Source organism: Lepisosteus oculatus, unplaced genomic scaffold (assembly GCF_040954835.1).
Source record: "Lepisosteus oculatus isolate fLepOcu1 unplaced genomic scaffold, fLepOcu1.hap2 HAP2_SCAFFOLD_413, whole genome shotgun sequence".
NCBI lineage: Eukaryota > Metazoa > Chordata > Actinopteri > Semionotiformes > Lepisosteidae > Lepisosteus > Lepisosteus oculatus.
In genome coordinates this window covers 14,495-29,500 of record NW_027167949.1, presented here as the reverse complement: position 1 = coordinate 29,500, position 15,006 = coordinate 14,495, and the positions used below count along the sequence as shown (strand labels likewise).

Genomic DNA, 15,006 nt, shown 5'->3' with positions numbered 1-15,006 from the left:
GTTAAAATTGATGATTTCTTGAACTTCAGTAGGCAACTGCCCTCTTGATTTCGGATTTAATTTCTTTATTACAGGGGCGCTTTTATGAAGACAGAGTCATGTTCAGGTACTTTGCTTGATGGAGGAAGCTCATTTCGGACTCTGTGATCTGCTCACCTGGAAAGGTCTGCTGTACTACTATAAGAGAGAAGTAGAGTCTGGAAGAAGGGACAATTTTATGATGCTTTGGAAGATAATGTTTTTTTTTTTCTTTGAAATCGAAATGAATCAGAATATCAGTGCAAAAGACAAACTCTTGGTTTGGTTTAAAGAGATATGGTTTTAAAACAGACAAAATGTAGAAAACAGGTGTTTCTCACTTTTGGAAAAGAATGGACCGGGGGTAATATTTTACTAGTTGCAGTGCTGATCTCACTGGGTTACAGTCCTGCAGTATCACACCAGGGCCAGTGGCGCAATGGATAACGCGTCTGACTACGGATCAGGAGATTGCAGGTTCGACTCCTGCCTGGCTCGGGTTGTTTTTAAAAGCATCGGGCTACTCCCTAAGCAGTCTGTGCTACTTACTGCATTGTAATCGTACCCAGTAAGAGATTTCCTTCATGTAAATGAACTGCACCTGACAGCATTAGAAAAACACCTGGGCTCAGTACGGTGCTGAGAGCTCAGCGTTGCTGTTGTTCTAATTAGCACGCACTGCATCGGCTATGAGCCCGAACTTTTCAAATATTCCGATCAGTTAGTCAACACGTAGTCCACATGAACGGTAGAAATATTCTCGTCTGTCTCTTGTTTGTATAGAACTGAATGTCCCTGACAATGTACTGTTAGTTTTAATTGAAGAACGGCATTTGTGTTCAAATATACCAGACAAGTTACCGGGGTAAAGTTAGCTTGAAGTTCGAAAACGATTTTGGCACGCCTGTAGCGCTTTCACGAAATCTCTTAGAGTTACAAAAACACTTGCTTTGTGTATAAAATACATTGTGGATGCTTTCTCAGCCTTTACTTTTTCGTTTTTATGACATTTTTTTGACCAAGCACGAATATGCTTTTGTCCATATCTCCGCAATGGAAGCACAGAACGCCTTCAAACCAAAAGCATTTTAAAGACCACGACTTGTGGATATTTCCACAGCCTTTACATCAATCTATCGGTGAGCTAATTATCTTTTTTTAAACCTCCGGTTTTTCATCGATGCGTAATTACGCACGAACTGGAACCCGGGGGACCGCTGTGTGCACACGTTCACAAAGCGAGAAATACTGTTCAATACGGCTTCATGCGAAAAACCCGTATACTGTATGACCATAGGAAGCAGAACAGCGCGGTCTCCCATTACCCAGACTGTAAGCACGGGAATAAAGCTTTGTTTGATTTCTGAAACCCTTCCTTTACGTCCTGTTTTCATTCAGGTAAGGGTCAACTATATTCACAATACTACTGACAGCAGGAAGATTAAAATATTCTTTACTCAGCAGCTTATTAAAAACAGCTCCCATGATGTTCAAACCGATTTTTTACACAGAACACTGACACAGCTTTGTGTTCTGAATCTCTTTTTCTCTTGCTTTTATTTAATGTGGCACAATGCACTGGTTCACAAACCAATAGCATTTAAACCACAGCACCCACAATGCTGCAGGTAAGTGTTTTGCACACTAAGCAGGTCATCTGACTATTCCCAGCTTTGTTTTGGGTTATGGAACCTTTATTTTTTTATGATTTTCTGAAGATAACACTACAGGTGGGATGGGTGGGTTGTCTTCATGGCTCAATAGCATTTCAAATACAGCACCCACACTGCTGAAACCAAGTGTTTTACACACCAGACAGGCCCCCGAACCTCATACAACCTTGCTGTGGCTGTGGCCCCTTTCTTTAATTTTTTTATGATTTTCTGAAGATAACACTACAGGTAATACACTGGGACAGGTGGGTCGTCTTCATGGCTCAATAGCATTTCAAATACAGCACCCACTCTGCTGAAACCAAGTGTTTTACACACCAGACAGGCCCCCAAACCTCATACAACCTTACTGTGGCTGTGGCCCCTTTCTTTATTTTGTAATGATTTTCTGAAGATAACACTACAGGTAATACACTGGGACGGGTGGGTCGTCTTCATGGCTCAATTGCATTTCAAATACAGCACCCACTCTGCTGAAACCAAGTGTTTTACACACCAGACAGGCCCCCAAACCTCATACAACCTTACTGTGGCTGTGGCCCCTTTCTTTATTTTGTAATGATTTTCTGAAGATAACACTACAGGTAATACACTGGGACGGGTGGGTCGTCTTCATGGCTCAATAGCATTTCAAATACAACAGCCACACTGCTGAAACCAGGTGTTTTACACACCAGACAAAACCCAGAACCTTATACAACCTTGCTGTGGTTGTGGCCCCTTTCTTTATTTTTTTATGAGTTTTTCAATATGGCACCATTAGACAGGCGGTACATGGGGATAGTACATCGTGCTCTTCACGAGTCAATAGCTCTTCAAGCACAACAGCCACAGTGCTGCAACCAGGTGTTTTACACACCAGACAGCTCCCCTAACCTTATACAACCTCGCTTTGAGTTGTTTAACATTTCTTTCAAATCACTTGGGTTCATCAATCATTTGATCATTTTTCAGCGTGGAATAAACCTATTACTTGTTCCTTGGAGATTACCATCTGCTGATAAGATATGATCGCTATATTGACCATATACAATTTCTTGCATAAGGAATTCATATTTTGCATACACCGATCCCCCCGGAGTCCCAAGTGATTCTGGTTTTGGAAAGCTAAAGGACAATGAGCTTCACGATACCAGGGGGACAGTGGGTGGTCAAGTCTCCCCTAAACAATGGATCTTGTCAGATTATGATGTCAGTGCATTTAATAAATGTTGTTGAACTCTCTTTAGCCCAAATACAGAGGAGCCCAGACCCAGAATGTTACTGACAGAGAGTGATCTCATTATGTGTGTTTGGATTTTAACAACTATTTTTATTGTTTGCTAGAACCAAAACAATCTATGTTAGACATTTTCATCTTCAGCCAAAAATACAAACCTGTGTACGTAGTGTGGTGCAGGTTCTTGTCCCATCCTGCTCTTGGTCCAGGTTGGAGGGTTGCACCGATTCTGAATCTTGTTAGCTGGTATGGATGGGTTTGGGGGTGTTGATACCAGAGTGGTCCAGGAGGGGGATTCAGGTGTCTCGGGGGCATTCTTGTTTTTCTATGAGTTCAGGTTGATTCTGTTGGTTCTGTCATGAATCTCCCTCACGCAGGCAAGCGCTCCCGCATTCCCTCGAGCTCTCCCCATACCAAACGTGCACATGTCAATCAGTCCTCTACTTAAACCCTCATCTGTTCCCCGGTCATTGCTCACGATTGAGATTCTGTCCCGGAGCTTACCTACTAACTACGCTTTTGCCTTACTATGACTTCTCCCCTGGACCTCGACCCCGCTTTTCCGACAACTGCTTTAGCCACTCGATTTTGTACCTTCGCCTGTTTTACGCTTTCTCGGATCCTGACCCCAGCCTGTCTCTTCATTTACGCCTCTGCCTACCAACGCAACTTCTACGCCTTCCCGGACTCGGGCCCCTGCCTGTTTACTCCGACTACGCCTGCGTCTTGGGCCAACCCTACCAAGGGCACCGCATTGGATCCCTATCCTCAGCAGTCAGCCCCTGCGTGACAGGTTCTGAGTGTCTTGGTTACATCCGTTTGTGTGTATAGATGAAAAAGCTATTGAAGAGCACCCCCACACCCCCCACCCGTCTTGGTGGAAGTTGCCATGTTCAAAAAATCCTAAAAAGATAATTAAAGTTGCACACAACAAAGCATGACTGTGAAAGGTCAGGAGGCCTGCCTAGTGAGCACAACACTTGATTACAGTCAAAAAAAACATTAAAAAATAAAGAAATGTTCCACAACTCAAAGCGAGGTTGTATAAGGTTAGGGGAAATGTCTGGTGTAAAACACCTGGTTGCAGCACTGTGGCTGTTGTGCTTGAAGAGCTATTGACTCATGAATAGCACCCCCCAATCCCCATGTACCGCCTGTCTAATGGTGCCATATTGAAAAACTAAAATTCTTATTAAAAAAATAAATAAAGGGGCCACAACCACAGAAAGGTTGTATAAGGTTAGGGGACCTGTGTGGTGTGTAAAACACTTGGTTTCAGCAGTGTGGTTGTTGTATTTGAAATGCTATTGAGCCATGAAGACTACCCACCTATCGCACTGTGTTACCTGTAGTGTTATCTTCAGAAAATCATAAAAAAATAAAGAAAGGGGCCACAGCCACAGCAAGGTTGTACGAGGTTCTGGGGCCTGTCTGGTGTGTAAAACACTTGGTTTCAGCAGTGTGGGTGCTGTATTTGAAATGCTATTGAGCCATGAAGACGACCCACCCGTCCCAGTGTATTACCCGTAGTGTTATCTTCAAAAAATCATAAAAAATTAAAGAAAGGGGCCACAGCCACAGCAAGGTTATATAAAGTTAGGGGGCCTGTCTGGTGTGTAAAACACTTGGTTTCAACAGTGTGGGTGCTGTATTTGAAATGCTATTGAGCCATGAAGACGACCCACCTATCCCAGTGTATTACCTGTAGTGTTATCTTCAGAAAATCATAAAAAATTAAAGAAAGGGGCCACAGCCACAGCAAGGTTGTACGAGGTCCGGGGGCCTGTCTGGTGTGTAAAACACTTGGTTTCAGCAGTGTGGGTGCTGTATTTGAAATGCTATTGAGCCATGAAGACGACCCACCTGTCCCAGTGTATTACCCGTAGTGTTATCTTCAAAAAATCATAAAAAATTAAAGAAAGGGGCCACAGCCACAGCAAGGTTATATAAAGTTAGGGGGCCTGTCTGGTGTGTAAAACACTTGGTTTCAACAGTGTGGGTGCTGTATTTGAAATGCTATTGAGCCATGAAGATGACCCACCTATCCCAGTGTATTACCTGTAGTGTTATCTTCAGAAAATCCTAAAAAATATAAAGAAAGGTTCCACAACCCAAAACAAAGCTGGGAAAAGTCAGAGGACCTGCTTAGTGTGCAAAACACTTGCTGCATTGTGGGTGCTGTGGTTTAAATGCTATTGGTTTGTGAACAGAATACCCCTATCCCAGTGCATTGTGCCATATTAAATAAAAGCATGACAAAAAGAGATTCAGAATGCAAAGCTGTGTCAGTGTTCTGTGTAAAAAATCGGTTTGAACATCATGGGAGCTGTTTTTAATAAGCTGCTGAGAAAAGAATATTTTAATCTTCCTGCTGTCAGTAGTATTGTGAATATAGTTGACCCTTACCTGAATGAAAACAGGGCGTAAAGGAAGGGTTTCAGAAATCAAACAAAGCTTTATTCCCGTGCTTACAGTCTGGGTAATGGGAGACCGCGCTGTTCTGCTTCCTATGGTCATATACGGGTTTTTCGCATGAAGCCGTATTGAACAGTATTTCTCGCGTTGTGAACGTGTGCACACAGCGGTCCCCCGGGTTCCAGTTCGTGCGTAATTACGCATCGATGAAAAACCGGAGGTTTAAAAAAAGATAATTAGCTCACTGATAGTTTGATGTAAAGGCTGTGGAAATATCCACAAGTCGTGGTCTTTAAAATGCATTTGGTTTGACGGCGTTCTGTGCTTCCATTGCGAAGATATGGACAAAAGAATATTCGTGCATGGTCAAAAAAATGTCATAAAATCGAAAAAGTAAAGGCTGAGAAAGCATCCACAATGTATTTTATACACAAAACAAGCATTCTCGCAACTCTAAGAGGTTTCGTGAAAGCGCTACAGGCGTGCCAAAATCGTTTTCGAACTTCGAGCTAACTTTACCCCGGTAGACAAGTTTACCTAACTGCTCATGCGCCACTCAGTTGTAATTAGTCAAGAAATAAAGTCGAAAACCAGCTGCGGGTTTGAATCTGAACGTTTGAGATTTCAGCGCATTTTACTTACATTGACAAATGATAGAGATTCGAAGAGAGATCCTTCAGACCAGCAAGCAAACCCACGGCTATTTCGGTTTTCTATCTAGGCAACGTTGGTGTCTGCAATAGCATACATGAAAGCGTGATGCAATTTCTGTGGCTACATTTGTTGCACGTCATGCACAGTAAGAGTGTTTCTAACACCAAATAAAAAGTCAACAATTAGCGATGACGCCTTCTCCTCAGTTAACCCACTGAAACCCTTGCTGTTAACAGTTCTTTACTGCGTGGTTTACGAGCACCTACATATCGTGTCGGTTCTTTCAGCTTTATTCATTAGGTTTTCAAAGGCATAAGTAGAGCACCAGAGGTGCGAACGCAAAATGTGTGGTTACCTGAAGAATTGCTTTCAATGGCAGCGGGTCCAAGCGATTTAGCGTTTTTATAGTGCCGGGAAAGGAGAAACGGCACTTTGCCTTTGCCGCGCAGGCACAAGGCGACGTGCGGCAGACGCCGGAGTCGGCAAGTTCCGAACTTGCGCGGGGAGTCCCCAACGCACTTAACCACTCGGCCACGACAAAAGCGAGTTTGCTGCCGCCGCATTCCTCCTATAATCTAACACGGAGTGCGAGGTGGCTGCGGAAACCTTTTTAAAGTCGCTCTCCGTTAAAAAAAATACCTTTCACAAGATTCGTGCCGGCAGACAGACACGCCTCAGAGGGTTTAAGGCTGGCTTCACGTTCAAATGATAAAGTCCCCCAGTCCGGATGTCAAAATGCAACTTTGGCAGACAGAAAAAACATCAACAAACCACAAAAGGTTTTTACAAGCTGCACCACACTGCACTTTCAAAAGCATTTACATTCGTGTTAGACGCGGGAATTGCCTTTGATTTGCGCGCTTACGAACGCCATGGAAAACGAAACAAAACTAAAGCCCTCAGCTCCTGCACTTGATTATAATGCCGTTACGTGTCGAAGCAGGAATTTATGTCATCCTACCACTGCAACACGGGGAATAGAGAGAAATGAGTACACGCTACGAATTGTCTCTTATCAGTCCCTACAGTTGTAAGGCGCCTGGAAGCGTGCACCCCCATCATTAATCTTTGCGCATCTGTGCAAGGTAAACTCTGGAGCAGTCTTTGAAACGGCTCAAAGGAAACACGTGATTGATTCCATGTGCATCTGGGGTTCATTTCTTATTTACATTTAATTCAAGGGAAAGGCTTGGGTCAGTTTCAGACGGCCTCCAACAGCGAGATTCAAGCGCCCCACCTTCAGCCCAATCTGCGCAGCCAGAACGCCAACGGTTCCTATGCTCTCCGGGGTGCGGTTGTGACCCCGTAACCTAAAATGTTGGTGGCAGACAAATGGAGACTAAAAGGTGACGTCCTAGGACATGACTACATTGTGGGGATGGTGACCATTGCTTGGAAAAGAGTGCGAGGCCCCTTTAGAAAAACATTTTGTTAACAGACATTCTGCCTCAGCCTAAACACCTATAGCTTGCAAAGCGCATGCTATTAGACAGGCACCTCTGCAAGACCTTAAGAGTCTCTTAAACTAGTGATAGTAAGGTGTTCCCAATTGGCGATGTTCGGCTTTCAAATCATCTCTCCGTGGAAGCGCCGAGATGCAGCTGTTTAAGGCTTAGAAGCAGCTGACTGTTTTACTGCCTAACTGATCACTGTCAGTCAGGGAGCTCAGAGGTGAAAAGCCTGTCTGAGAGACAATTCGCCGTCGATCAGTTCAATATGTTCCGTACCAGCTCGGCGCACCTGAGATCATCTTGGTAGCCGTGTAGCTCAGATGAGTGAGAGCGTGTGTGTGTACCACCGTGATTGGATGCCGGTCCTTCTCAGGTCACAGTAAACCTTCTGCTGCCTAACTTTCCTAATTTTGTGGATCCCTTTGAAAAAGCAAAGGAAAAAAAAAACTGGCTCTTCATCAGCGTGATCGACCCAACCCAGTGTGCCCCAGTGGCCTAATGGATAAGGCACTGGCCTCCTAAGCCAGGGATTGTGGGTTTGAGTCCCATCTGGGGTGCTCCTGTCCCATTTTGAGCGTACAAATGTCCTTGTGATTTGCAAAGCTGCAACCCCACCTTACTCAGTGAGCGTCTCTGCTTTTCTCTCACATACAGTTGGGAGAAAAACTTTTGTAAACAGCCCTTTGGAATGATGTGGATTTCTGCATGAATGGCTCCTAACATGTGATCTTATCTTTATCTAAGTCATAATAATTAATAAAGAGAGTCTGATTTAACAAACAACACACGCCCAACATTTGACATTGCTGTTTCTTTATTGACCAAATGGTTTAAACAATCAAGGTCATTGATGGAAAAAGTACGTGAACCCTTATATTAAGGAGCTAGTGGAACCTCCTTTATGACAAAAACCTCAACCCCCACTTTCTGTAGCGGCTTGTCAGACCTGAGCAGCGGTTAGGAGGTATTTTGGCCTATGTATATTTTTGGGATGTCTTGCGCTGAATGGCCTGCTTCAGATCACGCCACAGCACTTCAATGGGATTGGGGTCAGGACTCTTACTTGGCCATCCCAACATACGGAATTTCTTCTGTTTCAGCCACTCTGTTGTTGATGTACTCCTTTGTTTTTGTCATGTTGTAAGACCCAGCGTCTTTTGAGTTTTAGATCACAGGCAGACACCCTGACATTCTGCTGTAGAATTTCCTGATACATCTTGGAATTCATCGGTCCCTCGATGCCTCCGCCATGCTTCCCAGGTGGGATGAGGTTTTGGAGTTGGTATGCGGTGTTTTGTTATCTCCAAACATAACGCTGTGCACATTTACCAACAAGTTCAACTTTTGTCACGTCTGTCCACAGAACATTGTTCCAGGAGTTGCTGTGGAACATCCATGTGGTCTTTAGCAAACTTGAGAGGGGCTGTGGTGGTTTTTTTTGGGGGGAGAGCAGTGGTTTCCTCCGTGGTGACCTCGCATGATCACCACTCCTGTTCAGATTTCTTCTTATGGTGGACTCATGAACACAGACGTAAGACAAAGTAAACCACCTGTTTCCTAGATCCCATCCCCAGTCAGCTAGTCAAAGATTCCCTCGAAGGACTGGCAGGACCTATAATTAGTATGATGAATGCATCGCTTGCGTCAGGCGTCGTACATGATCAATTTAAGGTAGTGGTTCTTAGACCGCTCCTTAAGAAGTCAAATTTGGATCCACAAGTTCTTAACAACTACAGGCCTGTCTCAAAGGTCCCATTTCAATCTAAAAGTCTTGAAAGAATAGTTGTTGCCCAACATCAAATGGATTCAAATAATATACTTGAGAAATTTCAGTCTGGTTTCTGAAACTGCATTAACAAGAGTCGTAAATTATATTCTCTTAGCTACTGATGCGGGGAATACAACAGTGCTAGGTTGCAACAGTGCTAGGAATGCAAACTTTAGGTTGCGCTTCTTCATGCTGCATCATTGGCATGAGTGGAGCTTTTTAAACGTCTGTACTTACTGCGCCCCATAAGAAATCGTTTGTCCCTGTTCAAAAGAGATTGTGCGATGTCCTGCAGCGTTCGCAAAGCAAACCTTTGACAGTTTGAATAGAGGAATTTATTCTGCTTCCTGTGCGTGCAGTAGTTACAAACTTGAACGTCTTTACACGATCTCCTGCAGTTTTCAGTGGGCAGGCTTGGTCAGATGGCTTGGAAAAACGCACTGTTTCGGCTCGGGAAACATCATGAGCAGTGTCCTGCATGTTTTCTGTGTATAGCTGTCTTTTAACGCATACAGAATTCATTCGAAATCATTGATTTCTCCAATTAACAAGGGTCCCTTAAATGATGAGTCAAAGTAACATCTAATCGGATTAGTTTCCTTAGAGCTGGTTCAGAGTTTGCTCAAGAGTTTACCTTTCACAGATGCGCAAAGAAGAATGTTGGGGGTGCACGCTTCAAGGCACCTTACAGCTGTAGGGAGTGATTCGAGACGATTCGTGGCGTGTGCTCGTTCCCATATACCATACGCCCCGGCGTGCAGTGCTAGGATGACGTACAATACCACTTGGGCACGTAACAGCGTTATATGCAAGTGCGGGACGTGAGGGTTTTCGTTTGTTCGTTTTGTTTTGCTCTGCTTTGCTTTGTTTTGCTTTCCATCGCGTGGGTAAGAGCGTAAATAAAAAGGCGATTCCTGCGTCTACCACTAATGTAAGAGCTATTTCAAGTGCGGCGTGGTGCGGCTTTTCAAATGCTTGTGGACATTTCTCTGTTGTTGATTCTTTTTTTGTGTGTAACAAAGTGGCATTTTCATGTCCGGACGGGGAGACTTTATCATTCCGACATGAAGCCACCCTTAAGTCCTCTGAGGCATGTCTGTCTGCAAGGCTTGTATTTTGGAAATGTTTTTTTGAAACGGAGAACGACTTTGAAATAGGCTTCCGCCGGCGCCTTGCGATCCAGGTAAGATTGTAGCAAGAACGCAGCGGTGGTGGGGCTTGCTGTAGTCGTGGCCGAGTGTTTAAGGCGATGGACTAGAAATCCATTGGGGTCTCCCTGCGCAGGTTCGAATCCTGCCGACTACGTTGTCCGCCTCCAGTTGGTGTGTTCCGGCGCAATCAAAGAAGCGCGCCTCTTTGCTGTTCCTGGTGGTTTTAAAACGCCCAATCGCTTGTACCCGCTGCCTTGGAAATAAATTCTTCAGTGTCCGCAAATGGCATTTTGCAGCTGGAAGCATGTCGACGCTTTTTGCACAGAGCACCAAAAAAGCGTCTTTTTTGAAGGCCCAGACACTGAGCGTTGGTGGTTCAGTGGTAGAATTCTTGCCTACCACGCGGGAGGCTTGGGTTTGATTCCCGGCCAATGCAGTGGCTTTTGCAGCGAGTGGCTCCATCACTTGCATCCCCTTGCAACTCGCAACTGAAAACCCACTGAAACTAAGCAGGTGTGAGCCAGGTCAGTACCCGGATGAGGGTAAGCTACAGGGAAAAACAAAGCTTCCAGCTGGAAGCGGTGTTAATGGTGCCGGCGGGGGGGCGCTCACCCTGAGGTCTGTGCGGGTCCCAATGCCCCAGCATAGTGACGGCGACGCTGTGTTGTAAAAGGGCGTTGTCTTTCGGATGAGATGTAAAACCGAGGTCATAGTGCTCTGTGGTCATTAAAAATGACCACCAAAACCTTTGACAAAAGCTCTTGGTAATTGATGGTCTTCAAAAATGCTTCTCCTTTAGGTACTTTTTAAATCAGCTGAAAAATGCTGTGAAATGGGGGGACACTTCAGGCCAGTGTAGGATTTGGGTTACAAGAACCATGAAACTGCACGAGAAAGCCCGTACACTGAATTACACGGCTTTCTATTCAAAGGAGGGCAAAAGAAATTCCCTGAGTTCGATTTTTTGCAGCACAGAGAGGACCACTGTCGTGAGGCCAGTTAGCTCAGTTGGTTAGAGCGTGGTGCTAAGAATGCCAAGGTCACGGGTTCGATCCCCGTACGGGCCAGGTTCTTTTCTCCTCTCTTACCAAAGCTGTTAGGTTCCTTTCCGTGGTGAGAGGGGTTGTCATGCAACGCTGCCACATAGTGCCGACAGACGAGTGTTGCAGGAGAAGAGAAAAGTGTTTGAAGATTTAAGAGTGTCTTAGGTGGAGCCAAAATCAAGTGTCACAAATGTAAGTGGTTGGATTTCCAATGTTTAATATGGTAAAAATAAGCGGAAGTTATCTGCCGGTCATGGCACAGTCTGCCATGCTTTTGTCATATACTGTAAAGTGGTGTCGAACTGGAGCCTCACCATTTGCATATGTGAGGCTCCAGTTATACATCGAGTGTCACATTAAATTACAAAAATGAAGAGAGTTAAAGCAGCTGGAGGGGTTTTCTTACAACTTTTAAGCTGACACAGTTTTGGAAAATGTTTCCTTCACGCTGCACTGTACAACATAGGCAGCCAAGAGTCTCTAAAACAAAACAGAATGGACAGATAGGAGAAAATTCCCACTCGTCCTGAAGTTCCCAAAATCCAGCACTGAGCGTAAACAAAGTGTCTAAGTAGCGTGGGAATGCTAACCCTAACCCTAGCTGGAGTTTGAGCAATCCAGCACTGAGCGTAAAAAGATGAGTCAAAGTAACGTCTAATCGGATTAGTTTCCTTAGAGCTGGTTCAGAGTTTGCTCAAGAGTTTACCAAGAGGACATTGATTCGTCAAATATACGTATATTCACGGCGAAAATACGGCTATACGTATATATACGTCGCCTCGACGTATAATCAACGTCAAATTGCAACCGTAAAATTGACGACATTAATAAACGCATATATAACGTCGAAAACACATCTAACACAGTGCCTGAGGCTTTTTACTGTACGTATCGTGTGTGCCGCAACTAGGAGTATACGGCTCTCTGCACAGTGTACGAAGTAAATTATTTTCGCAGTAATTAATTTACACGTGTATAATAAATATAGTAAATATAATAAATTAATTACTGCGAAAATAATTTTCTTCGTAAATCCTGCAATCCAGATGATTGGGGCATTGGTGCATGGCTACAGTCTGTGTTAGGAACATGGAGAGGGTCTCTGGTTCAATACATATTTGTGGGTCTGGTATTATTCGTTATGATCATATCGTTAATATCCTGTTTGAAAAACATGTGGACTAAAGCTGCTGCTTCTGTGCTAATTGTACGCCCTGAAGGGATCATGAAGGTCAAAAAATGATTTCATGGGAAAGGTTCTCTTATCTAGTGGCAGAACCTGATGGGTAGAACAATATAGTTTTAAGGGGGGTTACCCTTGGGAGTGATTCCCCTAGATGCAAATGATTTTTGTGGTTTGTTTGTTCATAATAAGATGTTTTGCAGGAACGGAACAAAGAGAAATTTTACAACTTCAGCTAGAATTGTTCTGCAAAACGCCACAGCTGAGGCAGGGGAACAATGTGTAGATTTTTCTAAGAGTTATTACCCAGTTGTTGACCAATCTGTTGACCAAAGTTGACCAAAAAAGCCTAAGATTATGCTGGGCTCCAGCCCACAGGGATTTACCTGTGCTGTAAGAACTAATGAGTGAATAAGGAGACTGGATTCTGGTGAAAGACTTCAGGAAAAAGAAATGGTGTTCACTCAGGTGGAGGGGGCTGTACCAGGTGCTGCTGACCACTCCCACTGCTGTGAAGGTCACAGAAATGGTGCCCTGGATTCATGCTTCCCACTGTAAAAAGGTCACAAACGAACTGAGCAAAGCGCAGGAGTGATGTCTCCACAAGGACAGATGGGGATAACCTGCTTGGGACTGATGTGCACAGCCCTTTTCCTTTTTATGTAGAAGCCTGTCACCACCCCAAAAGAGGAAGAATCTAAACATGAAGCCTCTTTGTATACAAACTGGCTGAATGAAACTGATAATGAGGGGGATATGAGTAATTTGTGGTATAAATTTATAAATCATACTGTAAAGTTAAAGAAATTTAATGCATCTTGTTATATATGTGCTTTAATGCCTCATTCTACAGCCTCACCCATGCGACTTTTTATGAAATGTACTCTTTTATTAATATCACGTTAGAAGGCTTAGACGCTATCAAACAAGAATTAAGGGGAGTTAGATTAATGGCACTTCAGAACAGGTTCGTGCTGGACCTTCAAAATGCAGCATCTGGAGGAGTCTATGCTTTAGTAGGAGACTCCTGTTGTACATATATTCCAGCTAATGACGATGATTACGGAAATCTTACGCTCGCTATTCAGCATTTGAAAGAACTAAAAGACAATGTGAATAAACAGAGAGGCATAAAAGATACACCTGCTTTTCTCTCCTGGTTAGAATCACTGTTTGGGCCAGGGGGAATGTTTTTCTTTTAAGTTACTAACACCGATTATAGGGGCTGTGATACTTGTCTTCCTGTTTTTATGTTGCTGTATGACATGTATTATTCCAATGCTTCGAAATATGGAAATATGGTACCTAGGGGGATAAACTGTTCATCCTTCCAGTCTGGAGAATTGGCAGCTGTCTGACGTCAGTAAGTGATCCTTAAAAATTAATAGTTCCATGACAGTGTGCATCACCAGAAAATCAATTTCAATGCATTAAAACTCTTGTTATCCTTCTGATCATTGAAGTGTCATTGCCCCAGCACTGTATACTCTTACTTTTGACGCCTGTCTGAAGTTGGATCCATTTCTAAGAATGGTGACTCACATATCCTCATGCTCAACTTTGGCTCAACCACACAAACTATGAAGATAATCATCTGCTTTTGCTCCAAGATTTATGTTACTAGGCTCTCTCCTGGGGATCCTCGTGTTCAAACATTGCCCTTATTGTGGATGATCCATGACAGAATTCAGGGAATTCAGAATTCTGATACCTCAGCTCAGATTCTGACTGGGCAGACTGTCATTGCCTGGTGTGAATGTGTGCATATCTGTTTTTGTGCATGTTCTGTGGCCTGTTGTACAGTACATCACAAATGAAAGGGAAATGGAAAACTAAAATAAGACTCAAGTGTTTTATCTTTCATTAACAGTGTTTCATTAGTATCTATGCTAGATCCTGTCATCCACTGCTTACCACGACAGGCTCTAGCACGGGATAGCAGCTAATACATTTAACAATCTCACTGCACAATGTTGTATATTCAAGGGCTGATCTTCTGTACTTTTTCTTTCACTTTTCATGTCTTAGAAACTCAGTCCTGCCAGGAATAATCTGAGAACAAAATCAATCTGAGTGAAAATCTAAGCAGAGGAAGATTGTTTTACAGAGTCAACAAGGTCTAATTCAAGGTCATCAGCACTAACAACATTCTCTCTGGAGACAGGCGATAAGAAAATTGAAAGTGTGTATTGTTACACAACAGCAGAGACTATGAGTTATGCTATCATGAGAGTGCTGATGGATTTTTTTCATTGCTTAGTTTTGCAGGTTCTGTACATTTGAACATTCAAAGTGACTAAAGTAAAGGAGTTTTCCCTTTTTACCACATAATTCCCAAAAATCAACACTAATAGAAAGCCTAATTCCAGCCAAGATTCAATTACAGTCTCTCAAGCATTCCAGCAGTGGATTTCATGACTTCAGACAGCCA

At 43.6% G+C, this 15,006-nt stretch overlaps 4 non-coding genes across 4 annotated transcripts; all 4 read left to right on the top strand.

Moving 5' to 3' along the window:
• Positions 1-443: 443 nt before the first annotated feature.
• trnar-acg (transfer RNA arginine (anticodon ACG)) lies at positions 444-516 on the top strand. The gene has a single exon. It is a non-coding gene; the product is annotated as a tRNA-Arg (tRNA).
• Positions 517-7,914: 7,398 nt separating this feature from the next.
• Positions 7,915-7,987, top strand: trnar-ccu (transfer RNA arginine (anticodon CCU)). Its single transcript has one exon. It is a non-coding gene; the product is annotated as a tRNA-Arg (tRNA).
• Positions 7,988-10,714: 2,727 nt separating this feature from the next.
• trnag-acc (transfer RNA glycine (anticodon ACC)) lies at positions 10,715-10,785 on the top strand. The gene has a single exon. It is a non-coding gene; the product is annotated as a tRNA-Gly (tRNA).
• Positions 10,786-11,342: 557 nt separating this feature from the next.
• trnal-aag (transfer RNA leucine (anticodon AAG)) lies at positions 11,343-11,416 on the top strand. Its single transcript has one exon. It is a non-coding gene; the product is annotated as a tRNA-Leu (tRNA).
• Positions 11,417-15,006: the final 3,590 nt, after the last annotated feature.